Source organism: Chinchilla lanigera, unplaced genomic scaffold (assembly GCF_000276665.1).
Source record: "Chinchilla lanigera isolate Chin_1 unplaced genomic scaffold, ChiLan1.0 scaffold00047, whole genome shotgun sequence".
Lineage (NCBI taxonomy): Eukaryota > Metazoa > Chordata > Mammalia > Rodentia > Chinchillidae > Chinchilla > Chinchilla lanigera.
Window position 1 is genome coordinate 4,381,895 of NW_004955448.1, and position 19,066 is coordinate 4,400,960.

A 19,066-nucleotide genomic window follows, 5' to 3' on the forward strand; every position below is an offset into this window, starting at 1 on the left:
TAAATTGTATATTTAATTTTATCATAATTATATTTGGTGTCATTTAGAAAATTCTGTCAAATGATCTGAATACAAATTTATCTCTGAGATCTCTGAAGCTTCATAGGAATAAAATACATGCTCTCAAACTTTGAAAGTTATATTTTGTATTTATTTGCCAAAAAAATTGTACATTTTTAACAGTGACCATGTAAAATTTCCTTTATGATTTTAATCAGGATTCTTCATTTAAAATGTTGCAATATGATCAGAAATTTAAACTACATTTTTTCTGTCTTTTACTTTTAGCTGATATACAAAAACATAAAGTTGTACATATTAATGGAGTACCATATAAGATCTGTGCATGCATGTATTACATAAAGTTTAAGTCAGATTATCTATTTATCTCCTCAAAATTGTCAATCTTTTGTGGCAAATACTTTCAAAATCATTTCTTCTAACTTTCCCAAATGTACATACTTATATTCTATTAAGTACATACTTATATTCTATTAAAAAAAGAAAATTTTTGCTTTGAACACCAAAACACTATATAGAATGTTCTAGGCCTAGCAAAATATATTGTGTACATATTTGTGTGAGACATTCTAGGATGGAAATTTAGGAGGCACATTAATAGGAGTAGTTAAGTAGGCAGAGGATGAGGTACAGGGTGTAGCCTGGGGCTTAGACAATTTCCAAATTTCCTGTTTGAGCAATGATTAGGATAAGTGGTGTGGCCATTCAGTAGATCTGGGGGAAGTACAGGAGAATTAATGATTTCTCTCTTTTGAATAATTGGGGCCCAAACTTACAAATTACAAACTTACAAATCAAATTAGTTTTGTATTTTATAGTTTCCTAATTTGCTTTATTTAAAAGTCTAAATATAGAGTGACATTTAAATATATTGAATTAATATTGCTTTTGGAGGATAGCAGCAAGTTTTATTACTGAATGTGATCGCTGAAGTCATCTGTTTCAGACTTAGGCTACCTGTAGAATTTTATTAGCAAAGGATCATATTTTATGCGTTCAGCAGAGACACTGGTGATATAAAATCGATGAAGAGTTGGGGGATATAGTTGACTACAAGAGAGACACAATTTCTCCTCTCAAAGTGTTTACATCTACTGGGGGGGATATACATGATGAATAGTCTGTAAGCTAATCTTAGAGAGTGACAATGTTATGAAAATATGCCTGTCTGAAAGGGTCTTGGTCACTTCTTTGTCAGTGAGACTCAATAACCAGTATCCACCAGTTCGAGAGGGAAAGGTTTATTTTAGCTCCTGGTTACAGTTCCTGGTTAGCCTGCTCCAAGGCAGAAATGCCATGGTGGAAGGGCCAGGGCAGTGGAAAGGGGCTCACATCATGGTGCCCGGAAAACAGTGAGCTAAGGGAGGAGCTGGGGAGGGAGATACTCTCTTCTGGGTCATGCCCAGTGACCAGGCTTCCTAACATTACATTCAGCTGTAATGCCCTATGATCCAGTCACCTTTCAGATGAGAGTTTTGAGGGTCATTCTTGATCTAAAGTATTATGAAAGAGCTGGCATTTGACCTGAGCCTGGCATACTGAGAAGCTGGTGGAGATCTGGGGGAACACCTTTTAGCAGTAGACTCCAGATTTTCTGCGCAGGACAACAATCTGGTTGGAAGAAGTGTGAGGGAACTTTGACATAACATTTTCTATGTAGAACACATACTTGGTTAATTTAGAATGCATACTTACTTGAAGTGTGAAAAGCTGATACAAAATAAGGTGTGGCTAAGTGCACTCCGTTCTCATCCACCAAGCAGTACTTTGGACTACCTTGGTTCCAAACAGAGAGAACAGCAATAGTGAAATAATAAATGCACAAACACAGGAGCTGGCTTGGCTCCCCCGGGAACATGCAGAAGACCAGCTTGGCTGGAATATGAAGAAACAGAAACACATTCTCAGAGATGAGCTCAGGGAGTCGGGCTGCACATTGCAGCATACCCAAGCTGACAGACAATGGGAAGGGGATTGGAGGACCTTAAAGAGAACTGATGGGGAGGGGCTGTGTTTTGTATATTAAGCCCTCTAGTTATCATCAGATACAGTTGCCATTATGGATTGTCACTGACAGAGGAACTTCATTTAGAAAGAAATAGGACAAAATATTTATTGTTTACTGCCCTTGCTTTTATGTTTTAAAATATTCTTCTTCAAGCTGTTTCTAAGTCAGAGATACTGTACTACTGTGCATCAGTATTATACCAAGGTGCGCTGCAGGTCACTCTTCAGAGGAGAAAGCCTATATTATCCCAAAATGGCATCTTCTGACTGTGAGTGCTGTATTTTAATTTGTGTTGGGAACAGATGTACTTTTCACCTATGTGCTATTATTCTTAAAATTTGGTGACCTAATTAAAAACTAACTACGATCACTAAACACGATAAAAGAGGAGACACTTCCCATGACTGGTGAAGCTATGCACTTGCCTCAGGACATAAGTAATGTTTTTCCCAATAAGGGGCTCAAATGTCTGAAAATGCTGAAGTATTTTCTTTGTGGAAGGTTAGGAATATTCGATTTTTAAATTCTTCTTCAAGTTCTACAAATAGCGAATCATTTTTCAGGTTTTCTAGCAATTTTCATTGTGTACAAGTAGATGTATCAACTGCCAAAGAATGCCATGATGACTTTTTTAACATTGTGCTGTAAAATTTAAGAAAAAAATGGCTTTTTAAAGTTATACAATCATAACAAGTAGAAACATGGTCATTGAAACCCAGTCTCAAGGGATTTTAAGATTGAACACAATTTACAGCCAGTTACTTTTTAGTCACTGAGACCAAATCCCTGAAGCTTGCCACTTAGAGGAGAGGTTCCCCTTGCTCAGAGTTTCAGTCCATAGTGGGCTGGCTCCAAGGCAGAAGTGACATGGTAGAAGAGGAAGGCAGAGAAAAGTGACTGAACCCATGGCAGCCAGAGGGAGAGAGAGCAAGGAGCCACAGACACGAATACACCCTTCCAGAGCAAGCCCTCAGTGACTCCTCCTCCCACTGGGCCCAAGCTGCTCACAGCACACTCCACATTAACTTATCAGTAGGTTAGCACCCTGATGAGAACCACCTTCCTCCATGACACAGTCCCCTTCCAGGAGCCCTGCCTCTGAACACTTGAGACTGTTGCAGGACATTAGTGATCTAAACCCTAACTGCTGTTCTGGATGCCATCCAGAAGAAAACAACAGAATGGTCATTAAATGGATGCTCTGTATAATCAAATTGTTTACAGTCTGGTTAATGAAGCAGTGCAGACCATAAAATGTTTCCAAGGAGGAGAATTAAGATAACACAGCAGTGGAAATGATATCACAAGGCAGCACAGGTGTTTGAGTACCAGACAGCTCTGCAGATCCTTCAGTGCAGTGGGGCCTGGAGAAGCCTCCATTCACTGAGGGAGGCGCTCAGGCCTGGACATTTTCAAAGAGTGCACACACACAGGCGTCTTCAGCAGCCTGCACCTCACCACGGTCAGAGGAGGGTTAAAGTTTACATTCAAGAGCAGAAAATGCAGCGGTCCCAAGCCAGCTTTGCCACAACAGTTCTATCCCCTTAAAAGGAAATGTTTTTCCTCCATAATAAAAAAGAACTTTGATTTATCCCATACTCTATTATTTTATCTTTAGTGAGCAGACATTTTAAATTGCATGCTTGTAGCGCTTCTGAAAGAATCCTTTCAGAAATCCATCATTAGGGTTTTTTTTCCTCTTTAGCGTGACTAGACCCTCCCTCGATGTTCTTTGCCACAGACTCAGAAGGCATTCAGAGATGCAAGAAGACAATTTTTTAAAAAATTTGAAAGTAATTTGCGACCAGCAGGCTCAGAAAGAGATAGTCATGGCATAAGAATGCCAACCTATATGGTGTTCTTAGACAAAATTAGAAAAATAGGAGAGAAATTGATTGTAAGTTTCAGAATTTCAAAGCTATAAATTTATTGTAATATTGTAACTTTGGCGCCACTATTCCATTCTTGTGTTCGCTTCTCCTCCCTTCCCTTTCCTTCCATTCCTTTTTTCTCCCCTTCCTGAGTAATTTAGTCCGGAAGCCAATAGGTGGAACACATCCTAGCAGGCATCTGTGTCAGCCTAGAGGGGCTACAAGTGGCCTACAAGTGGTGCCAGAGTCCTGGCAAGTTGAGAGGTCATTCACTTTATGGCAGTCTAGCATGGAGTATCGGAACCTAATAAGGGTGAGGAAGGTGTGCATAGGGGTGGTCTGCCACACAGTGCAATCAGGGGCAATATAGACATTGAAATAATAATAAGGATAACTTATTGAGAATTGTTGCCAGTTTAATAATATAAGAAGCCACAGGGGCTGGGGATTTAGCATAGCGGCACAGCGCCTGCCGGACAAGCGCGACATCGTGAGTTCGATTCCCGGTACCAGAAAAAAAAAAAAAAAGAAAAACCAACAAAACAAAAAAAGAAGCCACAGTCCATTCTGATACAAATAAGTAAATGACTATATTGAGAGTTTAATGAGAAAAAAAAAACGTGGTAGAAACATAATTTCAAAGTACTGGGTCACAAAATGCTTATTGGAAAAGGAAAACTTACTGTACAGTGAAGGTTTGTAGACTCTGCCTTAATGTGGTGATCAGAGTGAGTTTCTTTAGTAAGGGAAAATTGTGTGCTGAAGAAATAACACAGTATCACTTCTGCTCCATTCCTGCCAAAAATGCATAACCTAAATCTATTTATGAGGAAACATTAGACAAACGAAAATTAGGAACATCCTACAAAATAGCTGGCCTTCACATTTTAGAGACGTCAGGGATAGGATAGAGAAAGAAATACCAGGGAGATGGTGGAAGTCAAGGAGACTAAAGAGACCTGACAACTAAATGCATCCGGTGATTCTAAACTGGGTCCTTTTATTAAAAAGTTATTATTAGTAAAACTGGTGGAATTTAGATGAATTCTGAAGAACAAATCTTGATGTATTTGCTGTCATTTCTTGATTTCAGTAATTATATTGTGCTTGCATAGGAAAATGTTCTTGTTTGTAAGACAAGGACCCCATCATTTCTAGGGTAATGGGGAATCAAGTCAGCAATTGGTTCTCAAATGATGCAGGGAACAGAATGTTTATTATTCATTAACTTCCTGATTTTTCATTCATGACTGTTTTTAAAAAATTGTAATTTTTACCTGATTTTATAATGACAGTTCTATAGTATCTATCATGTATTTTTTGCTGTAAATGTCAACTTAATAATTACATAATCAAATTAGATAATCCAAGCAGTACTGTGAAGTAGTTTGTCTGATCCCCTACAGTGACAGTGCAAGCAGCCACTGACATTTCATTCATATTCATTTGGTCTCCTTGCAGATTTTTTCTCCATTTTCAAAAAGGGGGAAATTGGGTGATCAACCACATTGTTTAACAGAGAACAGTATGGTTTATTTTAGTATTAATTTATTTTCAGCACTGAAATTCAGTGTGTTTTTGTTCAGACAGCAGAACAATAGACATATTCTCATAGTTCAAAAAGTCACAAGAAATCTGAGTCACATAAGACCTTGACTAATTTACCACCCAACCCAATTTTGTCAGTTAATTTTGCAGTTTCCTGAATAACTTCAAACTTTTTCTTTGTCTTGCTCTTTCAAAAATACATAGAAAATTATCTAAATCGGACCTTTAATGAAAATACCTATCCAATATATTCACAGAAATTTTAACCTCAAAATCAGAGGTAATAATAACTAATATTTATTAAATCACCACATGTAACATCTTTCTGTAAATAGATATATCAGACAGATATATGCAGGATATATACATGCAATTGTGCATGTGTAAATTTATACATTTATAATAATGCACCAGATCAAGCCTTAGATGTTGTTATAATGTCCATTTCACAAATAGGTAAAATGAAGTCCAATGAGTTACATAAATTCAAAAACATTATTAACCAACAGGTACATGTTGTTTTGTGGGAATATACTCAATTCGTGCTCCTAAATCTCTTCGCTTACCAGACATCTGAAATAGGGAAGGCGGTCTTTACAGTGCCCTGGGGCTGGAAGCACTCTGCCCCTTCAACCACTGCATCTTAATCCTCCCAATTATTACTCTTTCTAAGAAATCTGTTGAAAACTTATATTTAAACAATCTCAGAGTATAAAGAAATACCAAAAGGACAGACCAAGCCTAGTGTACGTAAGAATATGAAATACATCATCTGAGCGAGGCAAGTATAGATTGATCAAATTCCTCTGAATCTACATCTTTTTGACAATATCAGTGCACATTCATTTTTCCTGTGTGATCACCTTTTTTACTGTCCCAAACCAACATTACAGAAGCCCAAGGTAAGGGATCTAAAGGAATTACCCAAAGACAAGCATTGCCTCTCTTTACCACACCAGTTAACATGCTGTCTGCACTCATATCTGTGCAGGAGAGGGCAACAGCTAGAGAAAATAGTGACTGTCTTTACAACATAATTTCTAATCTGTCCCAGAAACAATATAATATCGATTTAACTTAAATTATGGTAGGAATGCTAATAAATATATGGGCAGCATTTTAAATGTTATATATTTATTTACTTTTAAAAATAAACTTGCTTTGGTAATTATTCTCAATTTGTATATTACATTGCTACAATAAAGTTACTTTTTGATAGGGTAAAATCTAATCAAGGGAATATGTACTTTCCTAAATTGACCTTGAACTAAAAGATTAATTATATGAGCTTAACTACTAACTTTACTGTAGAAACCTACTGAAATCATTACTTCCTTATGAAAACCTCAATATTTTATACTGTTTTGTAAGACAAAGTGTAGATATTTTTTCCCCTCCAAAGACTTGACAGAAATTTTATTAGAATCGTATGTAATACACAATATCTTCACAGTGCTGTGATAACTCAGCCCCGCAGTATTCCAGAAGGATGGTTTAGAGCTTTAGAAACATGCGTTGCATTGGATCTGGTAAATGAGTGAGAAAGACGCTAATGAGGTTACAGAGGGGATGTTACTGGCCCACTGCTAAATGAAAAGAGAACTGGCTATGCTCCAGTACAGAACATCTTGGATCATGGTTTCAGATACTGTAGAGAATTTGGGAACTGGGTCATCTCTTTAAGATTAAATTTGTTTTCCAATTGGGTAAGAATTACTTAACTATAATAAAAAAGAATATCAAAACTCACATGACTTCAAAATCAAGCAGTTAACATCTATGCACTCATCATATAGACTTAGCCTAGGGACAGTAGCTAAGGGCGAGCGCTCTCTAGTTAGATGAACTGCGGCAGACTTTCTGAGACGCCTTTCTTCACATGCCAAATGGAGGGGATAAGATGGCCACCAACTTAGCTTTGTATGCGTATATTCATTGAAAGCTGTTGTAAAGGTCTTCTGCATGTAGTACTGAATAGGTGTTAGCTATGAAGATAGTATGAACAAGTCTGTATCTGGACCCCTGTATCTTTATAACGTGCGTGAAGCAATGTTGCTTTACAGATGAACCCAAAACTGACCTTTTAAGTTTATGTAAATGTACAAAATTATGCCTTTTATTTCTATGAGTAGCTCATTCCTCTACTTTACCTCAACACCTGGGAAAATTATGCTCTTTGCAAAGAGAATATTTGGGAAAGATGCTGGACTGACTGGCCTCTATCTCTTCCTATATATGAATTCTCCCCTCTTCTGTGCCTTGATATACACCAGGAGGTGGATCTACACTCTCTCCAGACCACGGTCTCCTTTGCTCTCTGGTCTCAGATAGCTTTGGCCTAGGAGAGGCGCTACTAGGAGATTGCAGGGCTAGAGGAGAAAAGGATCACAGTCTTTTTAGCCTCATTACTTTTGTTCCAGTTTAAGGCTCACTGTTAGTGTGTTTCTGCATCTAAGGGGAAGCATCATCAAATGGGCAAGGCTCTAACCTGGTTCTGTCAGTCTTTTTCTCCTTTCTCTTCTGGTGTAGGGTAGCTACACTGTCCTGCTTTATTCAGTCCCTGAATAAGGGTGATTCATGATGCTCGCTAGCTCTCTCATTTTTTATTAACAGTAATCAAAAAGTGTTTTCTGTATTGGTTTCTAACTCAGATGTCTTCAGTTTACTTACATGTTTTTATTATTTGTTAGCACTTTTTAAGAGTACTAACTGGTCTTATTTTTATGTTACATATTTTAGATTATAACACAGCTATATAAAATCATAAAATAAATTAAATGAAAATTACTGTACTGTCCAAACTCCTTAATATCTGTTACAAAATAAGAATTCATTCTATATATTGCAAGGTTTTTTAAAATCATACATGTGTATTTTATCAGTACCACTCAGTAATAAGGGTGGATAACAACTAAATATCTATTTTAAATCAAAATGTCAGAAATACAGGCAAAGCTTTAAGCAGGAGTATAGCAAACTCATCCTGCCATGAAATTTTGGTTTGGTTTCCTTTGTTTTGCTTTGGTTGTAGTACTGGATATTAAAGCCAGGTGCCTGTGCATGCTAAGAAAGTGCTCTACCACTGAGATACATCTCTAACCCTTGTTTTGTTTTAAAAGAATTAGTTCACTGTTAATTATTAGTGCTCATCAATAATATATAACCCATATATCTGTAATCTCATTTTATTATAAATAAATTATCATAGTAGACACTTGAACATTCTGCTATCTAAAGATGTAGCTAGGAAAGTATATGTGGCCAACCATGTCTAGTTTTAAGCCATAGTTAAGTGAAAAGTTACTTCTTGCTATCCAGAAGCCAACAAACTGAGCTGTTATTACAATGCAAAATGAGCCAAACATGCTGCTCTGAGGATGTAGGATAAAATCCAACCATGGGCCCTGTGTTAGTTTTCAGGTGCTATGACAAAATACCCTAGGAAATCAACTTACAAGAGGAAGAATGCATTTTTGGCTTGCAGTTTCTGAGTTTTCAGCCCATGTTTGTCATGCTATTGCAGTTCTACATCTGTGCTGAGGCAAAATGTCATGATAGGGAGTTCGTGGAGGAGCAGAGTTGCTCCCTGCATGGCAGCCAGGAAGCTAGAGGAGAGGGGGGAGGGCAAGAGGGGACACGGCATACAGTCTCTGAGGACATGCGTGCAAGGAAGTGTTTCCACTGACTGTGTCCACGTCCTAAGTTTCCACCACCTCTCCACAGCCCATTAAATTATGAATCCATCAATAGATCAATCCATTGATGATATTAGAGCCCTTAAAATCTAATCCCCTTCCAAACTCAATGTTGCCACCTTGCATACCCACCTTTCAACACATAAGCTTTGGGAAACACTTCAGGCCCAAACCCTAAAAGCCTCTGTAAGCATGTGACTCAATTAACTAAACGGTCTGACTTCTTGTACAGGATATGCAAGAAAATATTGGAGGAGAACAGATCCATAGTGTTATAATAAAGACTGTACACCACCTTGGCTGACTTCTTATCCAGTCTTTCCCATTGTATCATCTATTTTCCTAAAATGGTAGGATGCATACAAATAACAAGTAGAGGTCAAAATAAACTTGGTTGAGCTATTCAGGGAATACTAGTAAATATACCCAAGTTACATCATCAAAAATCATCTGAACAGAACTGCTTAATTCTGAGCAACATGAATGGAATTATCACACTGCAAATATGCAAAAGTAGTATCACATAATAAATGAAATATGAAAGAAATTTTTAAAAGGACAGGGTTTTAACTTTCAGAACAAAAGTAAAAACTCCAGTATAGAAGAAAATGTCCTCAAAATATAAGAAAATGTACCACAATGATTGTTTAGGGAATATATTTATTGGAACATGAATTCAAAACTTAAAGATAATATGATAAACAAAAATAAGAAAGAAAGCTGTAGATTTAAGAAAACAAAATAATATATAAACATAATCACAGAAATAAACTTTTTAAAAGGAAAGTACAAAACAGACATTACTGAAAGTTGGCACACGCACACACACAAAAGAGTAGTGTTCACCTAAAGAAAATGATAATTTCTGCCAATTGGTCAAATATCAATTACCTTTAAATACTTGTGCCGTTTTCCATTTTTCTAAGTTATTTAAATATTTAATCATGTTTCCATTTTACAAGATAAGAGCAGATTTTCCTGAAATTTAGGTTCCATCTTGAACCACACATTGTCACTGTAGCACTTATACTCCCTCCAACTTCTCTGTGGACTCCATCTAACTCCTAACAGCCGCTTTTCACGCCTCTATGCCCAGGGTTCTCATGGTCCACCCATGGATGATTGCTGTCCCCCATACACACTGTTACTGCTCCAGAAGTACTGGGAGAGCTTCAGAAGTACCAAATCCAGTATCTTGAAATTCGAGTGGGATCCTCCTAGCTCTGCTTTGTATCATTTCTCAAAGTTTCCCTGTGAAAACAACCCCGAATCATTACAAGTGTGCTATATATTGTACTCTATTATCTGCCTTCGCTTTCTAGTCCTTTTATCCCACCATGCTGCCAGCATCCTGTGCTTATCTCAAACAAACCACTTGCATTCAAAGCCTTCACTTAGAACCTACTTCTGGAAGAACTCAAACCAAGGTGTGCAACGTGTACAAAGAATGCCAGTGTGAAAACAAATGCTGTAATTTCTAAAGTGTGTCAAAATGATTTAGATTATGAATATGATGGTTGTATTCTTTTTATTCATTTTTAAGTTTTTTAAAATTTCCAATTATTAAAAACTCATAACTAGTGAAACAAAGCATAAGTGAAAGTAAAATACTGAAGCAGATATTGTATCAGTATTTATAACTCAGCAACACTGTGAGTTGCCAGCACATTCTATTTCTAAAACCCACTTTCTGTACACAATATAAATTTTACATGATGAATGTGGAGGCCAAGGCTACACACCACTGTGCTCAGGTTTATATCTTCCCTATTTTTTCTTTTTTCAAACAATTGTCTTCATCCTGTAAATCTGTTGGAATTATATAGTCACATCATGGTACTATGACAACTACTTCTGAACTTTTTTTTTTTTGGTACAGGGAATCGAACTCAGGACCTTGCGCTTGCCAGGCAGGCGCTTATGCCACTTAGCTATATCCGTAGCCCAAGAACTACTTCTGTACTTATACTTGCTACATATATATTATTAGCAAAGTCTATTTTCCAAAAATAGATAAGCAACCAATGTATAATCATAAAGTATGAGACTAGTAAAACCTCAATTATTCCAAGTCAACAGTTTTATAAATGATATTTCAGACCATAATACCATTGTTTCAGGATCAAAGAACTAGTTAAAAGCAACCAGAACTAAGCCCAGTGTGGTGGTGCATGTCCGTAATCCTAGCAGTCAGGAGGCTAAAGCAGGAGGATCATGGTGAGTTCTGGGCCAGCCTGGGCTACATAAGTGAGTTCAAGGCCAGCCTGCACTACATAGTGATACCTTGCCTCAAAAAAAAAAAAAAAAAAAAAAAAAAAGCAAGCAGGACGAGAACAAAACCAAGTCTCCCAACTTGTAGCCGAATTGTTTCCAAAATAACTCTTCATTCAATATCTCCGGTCAAACACATTTTCCTATAAAGATACATCACCTAGCAGACAGTACATGAGGTTGATAGCATTGCAGGGGGCAAGTGTAAGTGAATCACAGGCAGAGCAATAGATAGAAGTTTAAAAGGTAAAGATCATGGTAGCTTACTCAGGATTTGATATGATTCACTGATTTCTACTAAAGGAAATGGGTGGGTCTGACAGAATGAGAATGTTTGTGCAATAGGTTGCAAGTCTGAACAGTGTTTAAATCAAGCATATCCACCCAAGTCTGGCCAGTTTCTCTTCTAGGTTAAGGTTTAGTTCCAGTCCTTTCCATAATTTCTCTTCCTCTTTTCTTGCAGAAGTTAAAGGCTCTCCAGTCAAGAAGAATACACTGTTAAAACATTCATATGCTTTGAAATAAGGTATTTCTTTCACACTTTTAATATCATTCCAAGCCTGAACTCTTCAGAAGTAGTTACCTGCAAATTTAGAATGGAAAAACCAAAGTCATGGTTCTCCACTAATATTTCTGAAGGACAAAAAAAGCTAAATGATATCTTCGGTTAATGAACTGATGATGAGCTTTCTTTCTTTTTTTTTTTTTTTTTTTTTTTGGTTTTTCTCCGGGACCAGGAACCGAACTCACGACCTTGCGCTTGCCAGGCAGGCGCTTTGCCGCTGAGCTAAATCCCCAGCCCCGATGATGAGCTTTCTGATAGTGAGCTTTCTTCCCTTTTAAAGAAAAGAAATAGCAATAAAAATGAAACCATAATTTATTATTTGGTATTTAAGGTCAAAGAGAGTAACAAGTGTTCACATATAGCAGGATGCCATATAATGCCAGTGGCGTGATGGTTTTTATATCATGCTATCAGTGTTCTAAACCTAAACTTTGAAAGCAGAGTTTTCATGCCATGAATTTTCAGAATTCATGTGTGCATAATACAGTACAAGTCAGTACGAGCAAGTTTGAGGTGACTGAAATGTTATCTTTGCAGATAAGGAGTTTAAACTCTGCTGAGAAATATAATTAGTATAACATAAGTTAAGACAAGTAGGTTCTGCTTGGAGTTGCTAGAGGATGTGCAGGGAGAGCTAAATGGATACAGTGCAGAAGAATCTCAAAATAATGAAAAATACTGTGTATTATACAAAGGTGGACAGGTGCTATTATACGTTTATCCAATGTCATAGAATGTATAACATGAGCAAACTCTAAAGGAAAGGATCAACTTCCAAGTGAGTGTAATGTGGCAATGTAGGTTTACCAGTTGTAACAAATACGCCACACTGGGAAGGAATGCTGACAATAGGAGAGGCTATGTATGTTTGGGGTATGGGATATGGGAAATATATCTCATCAATTTTTCTGTGAACTTAAAACTATTCTAAAAAATAAAATCTGAAGAAAGGGGGACTATCAATACATGCTCATTTGCTTCATATGGATGGTGTGTATCTGGAAGTACATTGTATACTCCTTTTACTTTTTGAATTTCATACTTTAAAATCCCTTAATAAAATAAGTAAATCATGAAGTGTTATTTATAAGATTAGGGGTATTAAAAACTCACAACCTTATGTTGGAATGAACCACTGTTTCCTTCCCCTTTTTTTTTTGAGTTTGTTCGCATGCTTTGTTTTAAAACCCAGTTTTTAGTTAATCACGTTGCCAGAAGTCAGGAAAATTGAAAAAAAAAAGTCATCCTCCTCCCACAGCAATAAAGGGACAAGATCCCCTTGAGGTCCCCAAACTGCTGGTTGTAACCTGTACAGGAGACTAAGGGAAGAAAAGTGAATGATTGCGGGACTGACCTCAGAACTGCCAAGTCCAAGTTCACACCCTAAGGTGGAATTTTCCTTTCTGTCTTCACTCTAAGAAAACTTTCTTTACTTTTACTGAAGCAACTACAGATACTTTTATTTTTTTTAGAAAACTGCCAAGTGAGAATTCAGAAGTGATTACTTCTAATTGGAGAGCAGTGAGGGAGGCTCATCAAAGGATTCCATGTTTCAGCTCAAGACTGAAGATTTCTACACTGCAAATGTGGGAGAGGCAGTCTAGGCAGAAGCAGCAACATCAGCTAAGGCGCAGAAGTATGAGAAAACCAATTTAAGAGTACGAAAAGTGTCATTAACACAGACTGTGATATTTCTAGTTAGGATGAATTGGAGATTAACATTTATTAACTAGAAATGGGGCAGAGTTGCCCAATTTTTGTCTGGGGGAATTATGAGTTGTGGAAAGTTGAGCGGTTTGTCTGAGTCAGCATTTACATCTCCTCCTAATTCTGCAATCAGTGATGTCAAGTTGTTGGCCTGAGATAGACCTTGATTTATCCTACCAAAATTGGTAAATGCACTAGGTGTGGTACACACATGTAATCTCAGGATTCTGAGAGGCGGGGACAGGAAGATCCCAAGTTTGAGCCCAGCTTTGGCAATATAGTAAGACTTTGTCAAAAAAAAAAAAAAAAAAAGTTGAGGCTGTAGCTCAATATGAAGACCCGTGTTCAGTCCCAAGTATTGAAAAAGGGCCAGTGTTACAAATAATATTTTTAATTTTTTAAATTTTGTTGTTTTTTGAGAGCCAGATTACCAGTACATCACCAGTTGAAGGGATGATGGAGCACTTCTGGGAGTTTGGGAGTTTGCCAGTCAGACCAAGGGCTCAGGAGAAAAAGCAGGGCCAGAGATAGCACCTTATAACCTTAGACAGAAGAACTATCCAGAGATGGAAAGCAGCTAAGATCAGGAGAGACTGCATCGTGAGGAATGGAATAGAAACCAGGTGGATCCTGGAGGAATATCTACTTGTAAGGCTTAGACAGAGAAACATTCTACAAAGAAGAAAAAATATCACAGATGTAAAAGAAATGTTGGCATAGGGCACGTATCAGCGATAAAAGACAACAGTGTGGATGGATATAACCCCTAGCTAGGTCATCATCATCAATATCCTTGTCATAATCATCACTGTACTAACCACGTTTATTTAACAAATAGTATATGCCAAAGGACATAATATTTTTATGTCTTATCTAATGTAAACCTCAGAAATTAGAAGTAAATATTGTCTTTATTGGGCATTATAGAAAACAGGCTTGAACTATTCATATAGCCTGCTTTTCAAGAATTAGCTGATAGTTGGTATAACTGAGGCTGCATTACCCCAAATTTTATGTTCTCAGAAAGTAACCTGAGATTATTCAGAGATGCTGCACTTAAAACATACTACTAAAACCTCACATAGCTTTACTTCTTGATTTTGACATTTCTAGGAAACCTTATGGTAGGAAAGTACAAAATAGAGAAATTGATTTTTAACTTTGAAGTTCCAACCAAAACTAAATTTAAAACTTAGAGACAGAAGAGACTTAAACAAGTCTTCAAAGTTTTCTGTGAACATTAATTATACAGGGTACCTTTTCCCAATTTACACACATTAATTAAAAGTTTAGACACTACCCACTACTTTATGTAAAGCAGTTTATTTTTTACATTTTTCATTTGTGTGGCTTTATAATATCAAAGAAGCTCTCAAGTCAGTCAATTTACCTAAGTCACCACAGATTTTAAATGTGAAAATTTTAGGAACATAAAGAAAAGTTTTACAGTAAGAAGCAGTTACACACAGGGATTGAAATCTTAACAAGTTATTTAAATGATTAGCTATCATGCTCCTTTTGATCGATAATGTTCTTAAAGTATTAATATTTTAAAATTGTATATCTATAGAATTTTGTTACAGTACTGTGAAACTTTAGTTTCTCGTGAACTTTGCCCTGCATTTACTGCGCACATATTAGTCTCTGGCTTTGTGTAAGACACCCCACTTACAAGGTGAGACTCACTGTTCTCACAGATGATGAGCACTAGTCTAAGGACTGCGTGTTCTAACTAGTTTGCTGTGACGACCTTATGATTTAAGTATTTCTGCTTCCCTCACTTCACAAATGGGAAAATAGACATAATTAAGCAACTTGCCCAAGATTTCACTTTTAGTAAGTACAGGTACAGGGAATCCAACCCCAGCAGTCTTCCTGAAAATGCTCTATTAACCACTACTCCCCCCTCCAAAAAAACTTTTATAAAATTAAAGTCATTATTATAGTAGCTTACATAAAGTTAAATCTGATTTCATAATATAAAATGTATTCATTTTCCAAGTGAATTTTAATTTGCAAACAGAGCTAAAATTGTACATTGGAGGAACTCAGTTATCATTAGTAAACCACACAAAATGTAGGCATTTCAAGATGGTATCAATTTTTGCATTTGCTTATGAAAAGCTGGTAAAATAGATTATAAAAATGTAAAAAATTTTTTTCCAGAAAATGTTAAAAATATATTCCTTATAAGTGTTTTTGACCATGAACCTTCACTTTGAATTATTTCCACCTTGTTATTATAATTATGTATCCTTCCTAGCATATTCACAGTTACTTATAATTTATTCAGTACTGAATTTACAGTCAGGAAAACAACCTTTTGATTACAGCATTGTGTCAGTAGCAAAATAGTGCAATTTACAATAATTCTGCAAGGTATATTTTGTAGTCATCACTCAACTGTGTTGCCAAAACTAAGGGAAGAAGTGAAATATTTATCCTCAGGGCAGAATGTTAAAGAGAGAAGAATTATAGTTTCTCCATTATCTAAATGAAAACTAAATAACTCTTTCAGGCACCTGCATATTTGACATTGTGTTACTAACACATTAGGATGAGTATAACATGTACACTTTTTCTTTGGATGTTAGGGATTGGTAGATGCTGTGAACATTCACTCAGGACTTGAGGCAGGTATGTCTTCTGAAATGAACTACAAAGAAAATTACTCACATTCACTGTATCTTAGCTGATCTGTAGCTTGCTTGTCTTAGAATGATAATCACTAGAATCACATTTTATTGAGAAATAGCTGCTTGTGCAACTATCTTACCCTTTTGTGAGTATTGGCAATTGTACTTAATTGCTAATGTGAATGACTGTTTTCTCAACTGTACCAGCATACGCTCTTTGGGTTTATTCTCTTCATTGCTGTCAAGCCAACACTACCTTTACATGTAATTTAAACTACCACTAGGATATAAGGGGGATGAATTTTAATCCTAATTCTGCTATAGATTGTTCAATTAGGCCATCTCAGGTTTTTGGAAGCTGCTTCTTTTCCTTTAAATTCAAGATATCTTTTAGGAGGTTCATGAATGGACTTATTAGAAACTCTTAAACCAAATGAGTTTAAAGGGCTTTTTAATTATTGTGAGCTTAACATGTATGTAAAGTACAAGCGTTTAAATTTTATATGAATAAATCACTAAATAAAAACAGCCATTAAAAATTCAGTAATATATTGTGAAGTCTGGTAGAAAAATTTCCTACATCTGAGTCAACTGTGCATAAAACCTCATGATTCTGTTACTACCAGTCTTCTTATTTACTTTATTTTGTTCTGGAAAGCCTAGTTGTCAAAATTACTTCATCTTAGTTTGTGACAAAGGCTACCATATCTCGCAAAAGATAGAATCTTCACATTTTCCTGTCTCTACACACACAACTGGACCAATACGTAGAACTCTATCTTACTATCTGGGTTCTATTTTCTTTTAAATTACATAGATGGTTGTTTTCTTCCTCTACCATTTACACAAAAAGTGAACAAAAAAAAATTCTTGTGAAACAGAATCACTCTAGGAATACTGGAAGTTTCCTTGATACAAAGGTGAACTGTGATACTTAAAGCTATGTAATTAATAGTTTATGTCAATTGTTTAAAACATAAAAAAGTCCATAGTGGAATTTAAGAGAGCTTTGCATGATTTTCTGACGACTCTTTTACACACTGCTGAGGGTACTATTCCACTGTCATACATCAAAAACATTGTGAAATGGTCTGAAATTGATGTACTTGGAGATCTTTCCAACAGTAGCCTTCTTGGGAAATGATGTGAGACCAATGAGGTTATTTTAGAAACTGCATAACATCCCAAAGCTATAAGAGATAAATAAGACTGCTGAAATCTTGGCCCTAACTCTAATTTTTTTTCTTTTAACTTTTACATCTGCCTTTGTAGCTCTTCAGTTTTGCACATTTTTGCACTTCTCTCTCACCATTTTGTCTATCGACCCCTCTGCATTGATAATACTTCCAGCCTTATAAGCTAGACTTGGATTTTTCTTGTGAAAATAAAAGATTTGGAAAACTTCCGTTATGTTTAATGGACATTTTCATAAGTGTCTCACAAGAAATTTGAATTGAAATATGTTCAAAGTTGAGTTTTCTTTCCTTTAAAACAAGCCACATCCTTCTCCTGATTTCTTCATCTCTGACCGTGCACCACTGCTTCCCGCTTTCTCTTCATAATGTCAGGTCACGAGTTCTATCTCAGAACCCTCGCTTCCTTCTCGGGCTTTCAGTCCCGAGCTCTGTGGCCTCATCATCAGTTTCTCAACCACGAATTTACTATTTGTCAGTGCTAAGACCAGTTCTCAAACACTTAAAAAAATAGATCCAATAGCATCACTTCCTAGACAAGAAATTGTCCATATTTCCCATCATGTAACTTTTCTCTGTAACGTTCAAGATTATTCAAAATATATCTGGAGTTTCTTTATTATGTCTTATATGCTTATAAGCACCTTGAACTCACAAACTCGCCACATTCTGCTCTAAACAGACTGAACTTTGCTCCTCTGTTACCTTTAATGCTTTTTACTAAGAATAACCACATGTCCTCTGTCCAGAGCAGCAGTCTCCAACAGAACTTTCCATAAGAATAGATGTGTTCTACAGCTCTGTGCTGATTGATATGGTGGCCAGAAGCCAGCCACATGCAATTATTTCTCCCAATTATTTTCTGCCTACTCTCCCCTCTTCTTTTTAAATAAATATTTTAATAGAATTAAAACTCAACCAAATGTATGAATAAGTGAAAACAGGAATTTCTATCACTCTTTTCACATGTATCCTGTATAAAAGTTAAGCAGGACTTTGATTTCACATATTCCCCTTCCATGTTAAATTTAGGATATTTCTCTATGAAATAAAATATCTCTGATAAATACAGAGTAAAATAAATATTTGGATTTGGAAAAATAATGTTCTGAACATTGCTAATAAATGGTGAATCCTTTTATACTCTAGCAAATCTCAATGCTCCCACATTGTCAACATACATATTGTAGCTATACTGTGGGGTCTACAAATTGACAGTATAGTTCATGTACTTTTTAATTTAGATTTTCTGTACAATAACTGATAACTGGCTAGTATATACCCATTATAAAACTTACACACTGAAATATTTTTGATGAAATGGAGTTATTTGCTTGGTCTTGTTGGCTTTTCCTTCTAAATCTTATTTTAAAATCATCACTTATTGTTCAGATGCATAGATACCATCCTGACTATACAGAGTGAAGTCATCACTATTGGTTTTGAAAATATCAAATTCTGGGGCTGGGGATTTAGCTCAGCGGCAAAGGGCCTGCCTGGCAAGCGCAAGGTCGTGAGTTCAGTTCCCGGTACCGGAGAAAAACCAAAAAA

The 19,066-nt window shown here is 36.3% G+C and overlaps 1 long non-coding RNA gene across 2 annotated transcripts in view; it reads left to right on the forward strand.

Annotated features, from left to right (window-relative positions):
• Positions 1-19,066, forward strand: part of LOC106149539 — a 54,920-nt gene that overhangs the window by 1,311 nt on the left and 34,543 nt on the right. For both annotated transcript variants that reach the window (XR_001235793.1, XR_001235794.1), the window contains exon 2: positions 11,878-11,940. This is a non-coding gene — a long non-coding RNA (uncharacterized LOC106149539). The remainder of the gene's footprint in view (positions 1-11,877; positions 11,941-19,066) is intronic.